Source organism: Pavona decussata, unplaced genomic scaffold (assembly GCF_977016875.1).
Source record: "Pavona decussata unplaced genomic scaffold, jaPavDecu1.1 SCAFFOLD_386, whole genome shotgun sequence".
NCBI lineage: Eukaryota > Metazoa > Cnidaria > Anthozoa > Scleractinia > Agariciidae > Pavona > Pavona decussata.
In genome coordinates, this window is record NW_028145758.1 from 2,029,571 (window position 1) to 2,040,400 (window position 10,830).

At 38.5% G+C, this 10,830-nt stretch overlaps 1 pseudogene across 1 annotated transcript; it reads right to left on the reverse strand.

The window, feature by feature from the left end:
- Positions 1-973: 973 nt before the first annotated feature.
- LOC146451604 (uncharacterized) lies at positions 974-5,598 on the reverse strand (annotated as a pseudogene). Its single transcript, XR_014860009.1, has 2 exons — positions 5,496-5,598; positions 974-3,303 (listed from the first exon to the last, which is right to left on the reverse strand). The product of XR_014860009.1 is annotated as an uncharacterized LOC146451604 (transcript).
- Between the last annotated feature and the right edge of the window lie 5,232 nt (positions 5,599-10,830).

Consider the following 10,830-nt stretch of genomic DNA (forward strand, 5'->3'; position numbering starts at 1 on the left):
GTCATCGTCCTACGTCACTATGGAGTACCATGAGAGTTCAAAGCCTGTGAGCTCCAACATGACCATGCGACGTACCAAAAATAAGTCGGGGACGTGGTCTAAAAAGGAGGACGTGACATGTCATACAAGAAAAACAGCAACTGGACTTTAATTAAGTCAATCGAGACATTGCGTGACAAATATGTCGACAAGCGAGATTATGTAGTAACAAAAGATAATAATTTGGTAAATGGAACAACGACAAGGGGGTTTTGCAAGGAGCCTTGTCTGTGCTTTTGCAAACAGGATTACTTTTACGAAATAAATTAATTTCAGAGATCCAGGTGGTGAAGATGGACAACCCAGTTAGAAGAATATTGTCACACTTCAACAGCGAAGAGCCTCCAAGGGCTGTGGCATCAAGGCTATATTTAGGGCTTCAGTGGGAAGGGGTGGGGGCTTTATCCTTCCATTGTACTTTCAACATTTCATTATCGTTTGACAGAAAAAAGAACGCCGCAATCAGCATTCCATATTAGCTAGTGGGAGTGTAACACAATCAGACCAGGGGAAAGTCGATTTTTTTTTACTAAGTACTTAATATTCATAGTGGACGTAAAAAGTGGGAGATTTCTGTCCCAAAGTGGGAGAGCGGGAGACGAGGCAAAAAAGCGTAAGTCTCCCACCAAAAGCCGGAGAGTTGGCATCACTGTGACCATGCCCTTTGGCAACACAGATACCTATGGCAGGAAATCTTCTACGATCCATGGGCCAAAAATGTTGGGGTGATTTCCAAAACTCAACATGAAATGCCTCCCTGCGCCACCCCCCCCCCCCCCCCTTCCCCCAGGCATGGTGTTTGTCTCATTGTAGACGGTCTCTTCAAAGTGCAATTGGTGTGACAACCCTGATTGTTTTAGGTCCCACTGAGTCTTAATCTGTAAGCTATAAAACATGAACATAGGCCTTTCAGGACAAGGAAACAAGTGTCAAAACTGTTAACGGTTCTTTATTTTTTCTGACAGATAAGATTAAAAGGTCTTTTTACAATGAGTTGTAAACCTAAATCATTCAGACCATCAAACTTTAAAAAAAACTACATCATCATTATATCAATTAATCATTGAGCACTGGTACAGAGCAGTTGATGTGTTTGTCTCTTAAAAGTAATCTTAATTTTTTGTAAGATTGAAAGAAAAGTAAAAATATACTGACACTACCAACAATATTATTGATTAGCTTCTAGCTACTTGAACTTCCTAATTTTGTGTTATGTCACAACATTGTACTCAAATTTATTAGATAGTTATGGGCCCTTCTACTGGTTGCCCTTCATCCTTATATATAATTAATGTTAAAACTATGTAAAATTTTCTAAAAAAAATTAAACAAGTGCAAAATTGAATATGCTTTATTTAACTAAACCCTCCCATCTTCTATTAGACTCTTCAAGGAGGGTGTTTCTTTCTCACAATTTACACAGTAAAATGTCATACCTATATAGTATTAAAGTATAATTTCTAGGCAAATCAAACATTGCAAATGTTTTCACATCAGTTTCATATTAATTAATTGTGTGAAGGCCATAGCTTTCAACTTTTTCCATGTACCGCTCCATAGAGGCTGACCTTTCAGATTTCCTAAATTTAGCAAGGAAACTTGGGTCTTGAAGCGTTGAATTCCATTTTGACAAGTCACACCAAACTCCTTGACAATTTTTTTCAACAAACTTATAACACTCAGTCACAAGCTCCATTGCACATTCAATCTCACATTGCATTGGGTGGCCGGTTATACCTAACTCAGCTTCTGCAAGACTTTGGAAAGTTTGGCCATTGGCTGCTTGCCATTTCCAAGCCATCCAGTGGCTGGGATTTTTCTCATCTGGTTTTTGGCAGTTTGGTACCATTGCAACTGGGATCTTGTATCTTCCCTTCTTGATCTGAGATTTAGAGAGGCCAGTTGTGTCTTCTTCTTCATAGTCCAACACTGGTAGACTATTTGGTAAATAATTGTGATGCACAAGGTTTATTTTGCCTACCATTGAGGTGCCCCTTTGTGCAAAATGAACGTGAGCACAAATTGCACGAGTTTGATCTGTAGGATCTTCGAGTAAGAAGAGCCCTATTTTCTCATCCTTAAAAGGTCCACTGGCCATGGTTTTAAGTTTAAAGTCCATAACAGTAAAATTCTTCCCAGATAAAAATGTTCTTGCTGAAGCTGATGTCAATACTCTTTCATTTCCTGGGTTGGGGGACTCTGTGATTTCAGTTGGACCTAAAACCATACAATGGCAAAATTTGAAAAATCCAGCATCACAAAAGAGGGTCATTTTGAAATTCTGTTCTTCAATTTCTAGTGTTGGTGACGTATTGTCAAGGTCATTTCTTGTAGTTTCCATCACTGGTGATGAAAATTTTAGACTCCTGAAAATGTTTCTGTCTTCTTCATTCATTTCACCCCACTCTCCCTTTAAAAAATCCAAATAATTTTTGTTCGCGGGATCATTCAAGAAAATAAATGTGGGAGTAAAGTAACCACCCACTGCCTTCTCATCACTCTCACATGAAGCTTGCACTGTAACAGAACAGCCCTCATTTAACCAGTCCTGGTTTTCAGAAAAAAAAGTTTTCAAATCTTCAGCAAATTGCCCTGAATGGCAGCTATCTAAAACTATTACAAGATGCTTATTCTCCTTTACACCACTGCAATTTTTTGACTGAGATTTAACAGCCTCAATAAATGGTTCTATTAAGCCCTTAAAGTCACAGAATCCGAATTTATGAAGGCACAGTTCTCCTCCTTTCACTTTCCGTTCTTCAGAGCCAACATATTGCGGTGACTCTTTAAAAAAACTTTTGCGAAAATCTAGTACAGGAACGGCAGAAAAAGGCCATTTTTGAACATTTTTTTTTATCAAGTCCATGGCCGGCATAATAGCAAAACATTAACTCATTGAGCATTGGACTCTTTGTATTCTGCAGTGCAGCATACCCTAAATTAAAGGCAAATGATATCATGCCACGATAACGACCTTCTTCCATCCCCTTCCCAGGTTGGCGAATCAAATGTCCAGTATTATACAATCCCATTTTATCAGCCCACTTCAAAAAGCTGTCAAAATCATTCAAAGTGCCTGTGGCATCTGATCCTCCTGCATTAACTGAAGTGTTAAACTCCTCTGGTGAAGGCAAAAGAACACATCGAGCATGCTTTTCCATTTCTGCAAAAACAGCTTGATCCTGTCTAGCTCTTTCTTCTATGCGTTCTTGGAGTCTTCTCTCCATTTCTTCTCTGTTTATGATGAAACTGGTGGAAAGAAACCTAAAAGGAAAAGAAAGACAACCCTTCATTAGTAATTTATTAGGAGTTAAGATCTAATTAAAGTATGATGAAAATATTAAGTAGTGCTTTGTATGAAAACATCAGATACATTTCAATTAAAGCTACATATATGCCCGGGGAGAGGTACTTCCTATAATGGCCAATACAGGAAGGCTCCGGCCCGAAAGGGGTACCTTTTTCAGGCTTCAGGTATATGAAAGGGTTGGGAATCCACGAGTGGAAGTATATGAAAGGGTAGGTATTTAAAAGGGCCTCTCATTATTTTCCAGTGGATTAGGTATACGAAAGGGGTACCATTTGTCAATGGAGGTTATACGAAAGGGGTACCTTTTCTGCTAAAAATGGTATGTAAAAGGGTAAGGGGTAGGACCTCAGGGCAGAGCCTCCCTGTATTAAACTTTTTTTAGTACCCCCCCCCCCCCCAAGGCATATATGCAGGCCACATATTTGTAAAGATTTATACCATTGATAATGGAAAAACATTTATTCAAGTGCATGTTTCAAAGTAAAAAGTGACACCCTCATGGTATTTAAAGCTGACAGCTTGCACATGGTAACATGCTTATGATAACCATTTGCTGTGCTAAAATAGAAATTATTGATTATTAATTTTAGGGAAATTTGGATTGCAAAGCAAAGAAATTAAGCCACTGAGTACTAACAATACTTTTACAAATTAAAAGCTCTTCAATAATTGATGCTTTATTTCAATATGTATATATATATATATATTTTTTTTGGCGGGGGGGGGGGGGGGGGGAGAAGTTTTGTGATTGAATAAGTAAAATTGAATACCCTTACAAAATGTCTTTTTTTCTTGTCAGTTGGTAGAGACTTTAAATCAATTGAGGGGAAATGTGCTGCCTTTGTAATAACATCTGCAAATGGTTAGACTTTCTAGTCTTCTCGGATAAGGATGATAAATCGAAGGTCCCGTCTCACAACCCCTCTTAGCTTCATGATTACTTTGTGGGAAGTTAAAGTTAAAGAACCCACACACTGTTCGCAAAAGTGCCAGTAGGGGACGTAGTTCCCAGTGTTGTGGTCTGGCCTTCTATCTTTCACACTCATGCTTGGGTTAAGACAATGTGGGTGGATGAGATCTAAATTATATATGGACCGATGCTGATGTCCGATCTCACCCCATAGAATTGTAAACCGCCATATGAGTCTTGGTGATATGTGCAGTATGTAAGAATTTCATTCATTCATTGTGCAGTTCCAAAAAAAAAAAAATCCATACACCCCCATGGAAAGTCAATGGAAATTCCGAGGGGGGGGGGGGGGCTAATAGATGGAAATTTCGAGGGGTTGGGGGGTGTTCCTATGAAGAATTTCTCCAGAGGGTTAGAAAATTCATGTAAAAATCATAAGTGAGGCACAAAGTTGGCTGACAAGAATTTTCAGTCGCCACTGCGGAAAAATAATATTACAATCCAGCACAAAAGCAGCGTAAACGAAGAATCATTCTGGAAAAAGGCATTTTGGTAGAAGTGTTGTTTGGTTAATCCTTCTGATAAGCGAAAGTAGCGCGCGACAGGTATTTTTCAAAGTTCAAATTCATGTGTGGCTGATCAATCAGTATCATCCCGTGCATGGCTGTGACTTCACAATCATTTGAAGTTCGAGTTTTGAATTAAATAAAAGCCCTCTTTACTCGTATTGTAGCATCAAATGAGGAGATTAAAAGGTTTCTGAACAAAGCAACTATATTGTATGAGCATGGCCTTCTCGTAGTTCCACAGGCTAGTTTGCGGTTGAAATCTATTTTATTTCTGACACGACGAAATGTACAACGGGCGTGCTGTCAGCGCTGTCGTGTTTGACGAATTTATTTCCCACGGAAAATTATTTTACAGAGGCCACAAAACATGTAATTTGTCCAAATCTAAGTTATGCACTTGGAACCTAACAATTTCTCAAGAAAAGAAATAAGTCTCATTACAGGGAGCCCAGGTTCACATGTTGCCCTAATGGAAAAACATCAGGATTTTATGGGATTATATGCAAATATGTATTAAATATGTATAATCTCAAATCCAATGCATGCTCAGGGAAATAAAAAATATTATTCCCTCGAGTGTGTGTTGGATATGAGATGATACTGATTGCGAACATTGGCATAGCACCAAGATTAAATCAAGAAATATTGCTAGATCTTGTTTACGTACTTTGCAAGAACAACCAGAAGACAATGGTTCGCTATTTCTTGGGCATGGTATAATGGCTCATATATCATGGCTGTTAAGCCAACCAAATGCCTGGAACTACAATATACAATGATTCAATTTTTAATAACACTGGCTACACACCTTATGGAATGATGTCTCTGTTTTGTTTTCTGACTGTCTTATGCCCTATGCAGCAAGGTTTGGTCTTCAAATCAAATCAAATCAAACTTTCATCTCCTCCTAAAAAGAAAACAAGTGGACACTCAGCTTTTCAAAACCAGCTGAGCAAAAATGCCAAAATTCATCTTTACTGTACCCTAAACATTCCAAAACTTTGCTGGAATGTAGTCCAAAGATGCTCCCTCGTAAAACTCTGCAATCTAGTTCCAACCTTTAAGCCATGACATAAATTATGGCCACAAAAGGACACTTCCATATAGCACTGTCAGTAATCCTTGAACGTGTAAACTGAATGATTTGCCAATACCAGTTTTTTCAAATTAATGTGATACAAGTACGATTTTTGGCATTTTTTTTTCAATATGGACATTGTGATGTTACCATCTAACAATTTTGTGTAAAGTTGTCAATAACACTCCAAAAAGACATAATTTGGACGTTGAACATTAAACAAAACAAAACAAAAAAAAAACATAGCAACAATGTTTCAACTTCAATTTTTTATTATTCCGCAGTGCAACAGCATATGCCAGTTGTAAAATACTGGTTTTTGGCACCAAAAACAACCTTCAATATTCAATTGAGCGGTCACGTGTGCAGTATTGAAAGGGATCAAAACAAGTGATATTTCTTGCAAGTATCAATATTTTTCAAGGAATCCCAGTATCGAAAGTCAGTTTAAACTCTTGTGATTATCGACTTTTATCAACAAATTCAACTTGTTGATTGACAATTATCAACAAATATCGAGTACCAGCTGTAACGTTGTGGCTTTGTACAGCAACAAAAACAGTTTTTTGTAAACGTAAACAAGTGATATTTTAATCCATGAGACGAATCACTCAAGAACTCCTGTAAAAGATGGCGAGCACATGTAAAATCTTGCATCCTAATGGATTACAACTATCACGTGACGTTACACCAGCGACTTATCGACTACGTTTTCGATGATCGATTTCAATCGACACGTTACGCCCTGGGCCTGGTTGTTCGAAAGCTGATTAACTCGATTAACACTAATCCACGATTAAGAATTAATCAAGGTTTTTATCACGCTCATTACAAAGTTTAAAGGCCAATGTCAAGCTAAAGGTAAAGAAAAGTCCAAGTCAATAATAAAGGACAAAAATCTTTTGCAATAATCTTTGATTAGTAATTAAACTTGAATCAAAGTTCACGTTAAATTATCCAGGATTAGCTTAATCGGGCTTCGAACAGCTGGGCCCTGGTGTTATTCAACGTAGAACAGGATGTTTACCTTGAGAAATGGTTAACATTATTTCGTTCAGCCTTGCTAAACCGTTCCCTCGTGCGCGCCCGATTTCGTTCCCTGTAAGATAACCTGAACTGATGTTGCCCGAGCCGCGTTTTTCTAAAAACAACGAACGTTCAAGAGTTTTTTGGAGATTTGATGTGAATAGAGTTATTTTGCTGCTCCTTATTTTTTTTAAGTTTCAAATACAGTGTGCTGAATCCGGGTTTCATGAAGTCTTGCCATGGGCCGATCGGCTCTCGCTTCGTTAGTCCGCGTTCGACTGCAGTCTTCTCCGTTCCCGCCATACATCTCTTTCATATTTTCAGATACTTGTCGATTAAAATCGATCAAATCGAATTTCAACATTGAAATTCAATCAAAATCGATAATCACAAGAAATGTTGCGATTAATCTTTATCGATTTCCGATATTTGAAGATTGATTAATATCGAATTCAATCGACAACGATCGATGTTTATCGACTTTCGAAATTATCGACAATATCCTCTGACGTATCCTCCGCTCGACTATTTTACACTTGATTGTGGCGCTTGCGGCGACTGACTAGAAAGTTCAATGATAAAAACTAATCGAGTTTCAATCAACAGTCGTACTCTAGAATAATATTAGGAACTGATTTAGAGCCTAGCGTTCTCTGACTTAAAACTTAGTGGGCGTTCCTTCCTGATAAATTTGACGCCTTTGGTGACTATGCATGAAGCGATTAATCCCTCTTGTGGTTTGATTGTACAATAATCCGCTTGCGTACATCCGCCCATAATAAAATCAAACATAACAAAAAATAAAAGATTACTTACATATCAGATTGCAAGGACTCAAGAAAACGCCAAACAAAACTTCAAAAGGCTATCGTAGGTGACTCTCTGACAGAAAGTGACGCTACAGCCGCTTTTATATGCGCGTGGGGACGCTAAAAGGTCAAAGTACAAGACCAATCAAATCGAGAAAAATACGATTTTACAATAGACCAGCAATAGACCATAAAATGACGTCAAAAAATGTTCAAAACTCAAGTGGAACCACGAGCCGCAGGCGAGTGGTTGCACTGCCAAGTTTTGGACATTTTATGGCGTCATTTTATGGCTCATAAGAGTATAGACTCCTTATAAGAGTATAGACCATAGAAAACTGCCGTCGCTTTGTTAATTTTACAATAACTGTCAAAATTTCCGCGCGCCGATCGTTGTCTAGACTCTTATCGACAACGGAAAATTAGCCAATCAGATTGCGGGATTAGAAACAATTGTGGTAAAAACTAATACTTAGCGCAAAGGACAAATTAATCACGATAAGGCACTTAACAACAACGGAAACATTCGTCCTTGACAACAGTTCAATGATGGCGTAATGTGAAAACTAAACTGGTAGAATTTCGTCAAATTAAAATTGAAAACTCTATATATACTGCAGTATAAAACGCATTGGTGTGTCATGGACTAAAAGCACTGAGTTTATCTTTCCTCCCCTGACTCAGAGAAGAATTTGATTCTACATCGGCTGATTGATTCATGCGTTAGTCCGGTTTTTATGAAATAAATTAATTTCAAAGATCCAGGTGGTGAAGATGGACAACCCAGTTAGAAGAATATTGTCATAAACTTCATTGCTTTAATATTTCACACTTTTTTTAAAATAAAAGACAAATCCGGATCAGCCTGTTTCAGTGTTTGACTTTGGCTGCATTTAAAAATTAACAAAATATTTGTAAAGATGTTTTGAAGTGTTGACAAGCCTTACACGGCTCCTGCTGGTGTTGCCCATGTTGTATACTCGACCTTTAGAGTTTGGCCAGAGTTTGGAGTTTGGAGTTTGGAGTTTGGAGTTTGGCTCTTACGAGTATGTCTTTTTTGGATTTCCTCTCTTGTAGGATATAATTGGTGGATCCTGGTAAATTTCTCTCAGCAAATGGTGATTCTCAATTAAATGCCATTTACTCAAGAATTAAGATGTTCTTTGGGTATTGTGTGACAAAGGGCAATATTTTCTTGCGCATTTTTTGCCTTTGACGAAGTGCCGACTTCCTGTCTGTAAATTAAACTCCTGCGAGGACTTTATTGACTAGAAGATCCGGGTAGCCTCGTACACAAGGGCGAGCGTTTTTGACGCTAAGCATCATGGGTAGGGCCTTATTTCCTCCCTGCTCGTACACCCAAACGTGAGTTAAAATCTCTTATATTTTCTTCAAAAAGAGTTTTAATTTGAAGAAATAGTTCTTAAAAGTCTAAGGGCCTCGCCCTTGATAAAACCTGACCTGACGCGCGCTTGGGGCGGGGCCTGGGGTCATCAATGAAATATTGAATTAAGAGGGGGAGCTACTTGCCATTTTTAGACCCGACGAGGAAGGGCCTGACAAAAATTTTCATCTATCAAAATAGTTTTCCCTCCCCCCCCCCCCCCCCTTCTACATAAATAATGACCGGTCCCTAACTACAGTAATACTAACACGACCTTGTCAAAAACTTTGAGTTTCTTTGTCATCATTGTTGATACCCTTAGTGGCCCTGAACGGTGAACAGTTTAAGCCAGAACTACAAAAGGCATAGAATTGAACATGTTATTTTATGTTTATCATATCAATATCTGTTGGAATGAGAGGTACCAAATTAGTTGACTGAGATTTACTTCCTCTCAAATATTTTGGCGCACCCAAAAAGGTTTTTTTTAAATTGTAAAATTATATTTTGCACTGTATTTATTTCTCGGAGATACTAATGCTTATACGCTACTCTTGAATCCAACTTGAAATAAAGTTGTACTACTACTATACTACTACTAGAACAACTACTACTACCACCACCACCACTACTACTACTACTACTACTACTACTACTACTACTACTACTACTACTACTACTACTACTACTACTACTACTACTACAACCATATCTCCGAAAGAAGTCATTTTAGATTTTAGCACACTAATAAGGAATTGAAGTTTATATGAAACAAAAATCCTCCCATCACTTTTATAAGGGAGAGCTCCTCCCCGGAAAAATGCCTCCCTGCCCTTCCCCCCTCCACGCAATGTTGCCATGTTGCTGTGAGTTATGTACATAAACACAGCAACTGAAGGTTGACTAATGCTTAATCCTGATTTATAGAAGTAGTCACTGAGGCTTACATCTCACTAATATTCTTATTGTTATTAACGGCTAATTTAAAGCTAAGTGGTAAAGGAAAGTCTAAAGCCCCGTTCACATCAACAAAACATGTTTTATGTATTAAATACTCATGGACTTATTTTTGACCAATTAATTTTTTTGGAGGGTCCAGGGGAATCAAGTTTTGGTCGCTGTTTTTCTTTTTTTAGGGGGGAAGGGGGGGGGGGGGAGAGGCGGCGGGGCAAAGATATTCGGTCTTAAAACTATAGCCTCATACACACTTCCCCACCTCTTTTAAATTCAAGTCCTTACCCCTTCGCCTGGAGGCTTTTCCTGTACAGTACAGGCTGCTTTACGTAATTTTCTTTGTCTTGAGCCCGGGGCGGGGTCTTGAGCCTAGATGCTAGGTCTAACCTAGGAGTCCCCTTCATAATGTTCGAGCGGGCTAGGGAAATTGGAGCAAGGGAGCCGAGGGAAAGCTTGGAGATTCTTCTCGTTTTTCTCGTATCAAGCCGAGCGCAAGTCTCTCTTTTTTTCAAATTAGCATGCAGATTAGACGGTCTTTTAGGCTCATCACGCATTCCTCCCTTACGAGGAATGCGTGACAAGTCCAAAGAGCCTTTACATAGAAGGCATTCTCTCTCTCGGACTAACCAAAAAGGAACTGCTTACAGTCTAACTCCAATAGTGCAAGACAGTAGAATCGATGAATCATCTTTGTGTTATTTTTTTGCATTTCCGGATTTGGAACAGGTTATCATATCTTGTTTTGTTGATG